The following is a 4,155-nucleotide window of genomic DNA, read 5'->3' on the forward strand; positions in this document are numbered from 1 at the left end:
CAAGTCGGGGTGCGGCGCTGCGCGGGGCCGCCCTTTCGGGAGGGGAGTTGAAGGAGCGTCCAGGATGGAACCCGGGCTCCAGACCCGAAGCCCGGTGGGCCCGGACTGGTTTTGTGACCTTGGGCAGGTCACTGCATGTCTGCGAACCTCAGTTTGCACATCTGTCAAATGCAGGGTATACTTCTCCCACCCTGCGAGACTCGGGGGAATATATGAGATGCCGAATGGATGCCTTTTTATAAACTGTAAAGTTCTGTACAGATGCTAGCTAATCACGTAACGTCAGGACTGGAAGGGCACTAAGAAATCTGCTTTATTGCAGGTGTGGAGAGTGGGAATAAATCTTTCCCAAGGTCACACTACTTGTGAGAGAATATAAGGCTAAAGCCCCCCAGCTCTGGGAAGGTGCAAGGATTAAGAGTAGGGACCCTCTGCCTAGCTGGTTTGGCTCAATGGATAGAGCATCGTCTGCGGACTGAAGGGTCCTGGATTCGATTCCGGTCAAGGGCACATGCCTGGTTTGCGGGCTCAATCCCCAGTGGGGGGTGTGCAGGAGGCAGCCAATCAATGATTCTCTATCACCATTGATGTTTCTATCTCTTTCTTCTTCTCTGAAATAAATAAAAATATATTTTTAAAAAAAGAGTAGGGGCCCTAACCAGTTTGGCTCAGTGGATAGAGCATTGGCCTGCGGACTCAAGGGTCCCAGGTTCAATTCCAGTCAAGGGCATGTACCTTGGTTTCGGGCACATCCCCAGTAGGGGGTGTGCAGGAGGCAGCTGATCGATGTTTCTCTCTCATCGATGTTTCTAACTCTCTATCCCTCTCCCTTCCTCTCTGTAAAAAATCAATAAAATATATTTTTAAAAAAAGAGTAGGGGCTCTCTATCAGACTTGGCCGCATTACAAACCAGGCTTGGCTATTTACTAGCTGTGTGACCTTGGGAAAGCCCTTAACCTCTCTGAGCCGTGGTTTCCTTCCATGTGAAGTGGGGATAAGAATGTCCGCCTCACAGGCTTGCTGTGCACATCAAATGAGGTCATTGTTCAGCACAGCCTCTCAACCTCTTCCTGGGACTCGGCCCCCAATGTGGGTCAGTCCTCTCCCCTGGGCTGCATAGCCACGGGCCAGGGTCTCAGCCTTCCTTCCGAGGACATCGAGGGCCCTTTACCGACAGCAGCAAGCAAGGCCACTTGGGCAGCTGGGCCTCCTCCAGCCTTTGATCCTGTCCAGCTGGTGGGGAGGAAGGGGTGGTCTTTGTCCTGGAGGCATCAGGGAAGCCAGGACCTAGAGGGTCACATAGGAGGGAGGGAGCTGACCAGCTGGGCCTGACTGGTAGGGCCTAGGGCCTCCTCTCCTCCCCACAGCGCCCAGCGCAGGCCCCGGAACACAGGGTGCTTCCTCAGAGTGCTAGTTAGGTCATCCCGCGTCTCCTGGGCTGCAGGTGGAGGACTGGTCTTTTTGGCGACTGGGATGTGAATCTGTGCCGAAATACAGAACCTCAGAGCTGAGAGTTCCCAGGATCTAAGAAGTTCCTCTCATTGCACAGATGGCTCCCGTCCGAGGCCCCCAGCGGGGCGGGGGTCTGCCCAGGTCACGTCTGTCCTCCAGGAAGCTGAACTCAGCAGACAGTGTTCAGTCTTTAACTTTCTCAGCAGCCGCCCCGACACCGCTGACCACTCGTTTCCTCTGGGAACACTCTTCTGGCTCCTGCAACTCAATATGTACTGTCTATTTTGCCTACTGCGTCTCTGTTTTTGCAGGTTCATCCTCCTTTCTATAGCCTTTAGCTCCTCTCCTCTGCTCTCCTAGCAGACACTCTCCCTGGGTGGTCTCGTCCACCCCATGGGCTCCCGTGACTACCTCTCTGCACATGACCTCATAGATGTATGTTTCCAGCCCAGAACTCTCAGGCGGGTGGCCGATGGGGTGAAGTGCTGAAATGAACCTGAAGCAGGGAAGATCTAACAGAGGATGAGAACTACTTTATGTTGGCTGGTCAACGCTTTGCCTAAGAGGTGATATTTAAGGGGAGCAGATGGTAGGAAATGAGGTCAGAGAGGTGGCTGGTTGGGGGGTGGGGGTTCAGTTAACATAGGACCTTGTGGACCATGGTGCGATTTTTTAAATTCTATTCAGATATGGGAGCCCTGGAGAGTTTCAGACAGGAGAGAGAGAATGCTGTTATTTCTCCAGGGCTCACTTGAGCTCTGGAAGAGGAGTCGCTCTATATCTTTTTTTTTTTTTTTAATCTTGTGTTTTTGTTTTTTGGGAGTTGCTCTATATCAATTGCAGCCTACAGTGCTCCTGGCACTGGAGGGGGAGGGGGTAGCTCCTCAAGGAGCTTCCACCACAGGCACAGACCTGGAGTCGGGAGGGTTAAAGGAGAGAGATTTTGCATCTGGCTGACAGGGAAGGCTTCCTGGAGGAAGTGGCTTCTGAGAAGGGCCTCAGAGAACGGAGAGCAGATTTCCATAGATATGTATGAAAGAGAGTGGGACAGATTGCTCTCCCAGGCAGAGGGCAGTCTGTCAGCCTGAACCAAGACACAGATGCCCCAGATGTGTGTAGAGAAGACAGGGGAAAGGAGACAGAACCTATAGACCAGCGGTTCTCAACCTGTGGGTCGCGACCCCTTTGGGGGTCAAACGACCCTTTCACAGGGGTCGCCTAAATACATCTTGCATATCAGATATTTACATTACGATTCATAACAGTAGCAAAATTACAGTTATGAAGTAGCAACGAAAATAATTTTATGGTTGGGGGTCACCACAACATGAGGAACTATATTAACAGGTCGCGGCATTAGGAAGGTTGAGAACCACTGCTTTAGAGGAATGAGAGGTCATGGTAAGGAGGGAGTCCAGGCTGTCCAGAGAGCAAGGTCCTGGATTTGGCCACTTAACTTGCTGTGTGACCTTGAGCTGGTTGCATTACCTTTCTGGGCCTCAGCTTCCTCATTCATAAAAGGAAAGTAATTGATTACATGCTGAGTAAGAGAGAGAGGGAGGGAGGATTCTAGATGTTGGGGGTGGGTGGATAAGCTACCAAGGAGCAGACAGGAAGGACTGGGATGGATGAGGAAGATGGTGGCTCGATTCAGGTGGGGGCCCCTGTGGTACATCCAGGAGGAATGACCAAAGGACATCTGGGGCCAGAGGTACAGGTGTCAAAGGTAAGACCATCAGTGTTCTTTCATTCATCCTTTGAGTAAATCCTTCCTGAACCACGCTAAGTATTAAGCCCAAAACCTACAGCTGTGAACAAACCAGTCTCTGCTCCCAGAATGTACCATCTTGAGGGAGAGAGCCCCACGGCATTGGACTGCAGGATGATGAGAGACTCGCATGTCAGTTATAAACATAAGGCACCTGTTGGACACGGGGGAGGGGACCCCATCTGGGTGGAAAGAGTAGACACATTTCAGCCAAGAGGAGACCGTTGAATTCGATCCTGAGGTTGAAGTTGGAATTGGATAGGTGGGTGAGGAGGAAGGATACCCTACACAGAGGGCACTGGGCTTCATGACACAGCACACGTGTCCCCCACCCCTCCGGGAATCAGGTCCAACAGGAAGACAGGCAGTCAGCCAGTGAGGCCAGTTGAGGGGAGTCCAGTGTTAATGCGTGATAAGGAGACCAGTGGGGTGGGGAGGAGGGAGTGATCACTACCGTTCCTAGGATTCAGAGGAACCTCTATAGGGTTGGAGGAGACCAGAGGAAGGGCATTCTAGATAGATGGAACGGCCTGTGCAAAGGCTCAGAGGCGTGGGAGAAGCATAGTGTGTTCGCAGAAGGAAGTCTCAGCCAGGCTGGAGGCGGGCTGTTGTGCTGAGTGCACGTGAACAGAGGAGAGGGAAGTGCTGGGCTGTGCAGTCTCTGGATCAGTGAGCAATAGGAAATGAAGAAATAGGGGTTGGGGTTCATGGAGCGAAGGGTTCTCCAAGCTTCCGTCCTGTGGAGTAGGTGTCATCGGCCCCAGTTTCTCTTCTCTTGCGGATTCGATTTGTCTGCCGGTGCCCAGCCGCAAAGCCACCTTCAGAGGAGAATCTGGGGTTGCCGCAGGTTACCTGTCTCCTTTCCCAAGGCCCCCTTCACACTCTCATGTCAATCAATCACGCCTGTGGCCCCAGGTTCCAGGCAAGCTTCCCC

At 52.4% G+C, this 4,155-nt stretch overlaps 1 protein-coding gene across 2 annotated transcripts in view; it reads left to right on the forward strand.

The window, feature by feature from the left end:
* The window catches only part of HTR1D (5-hydroxytryptamine (serotonin) receptor 1D, G protein-coupled), a 25,410-nt gene that overhangs the window by 8,152 nt on the left and 13,103 nt on the right, over positions 1–4,155 (forward strand). The gene's annotated exons all lie outside the window — the stretch shown is intronic.

This window comes from Myotis brandtii, unplaced genomic scaffold (assembly GCF_000412655.1).
Source record: "Myotis brandtii unplaced genomic scaffold, ASM41265v1 scaffold456, whole genome shotgun sequence".
NCBI classification, from domain to species: Eukaryota; Metazoa; Chordata; class Mammalia; order Chiroptera; family Vespertilionidae; genus Myotis; species Myotis brandtii.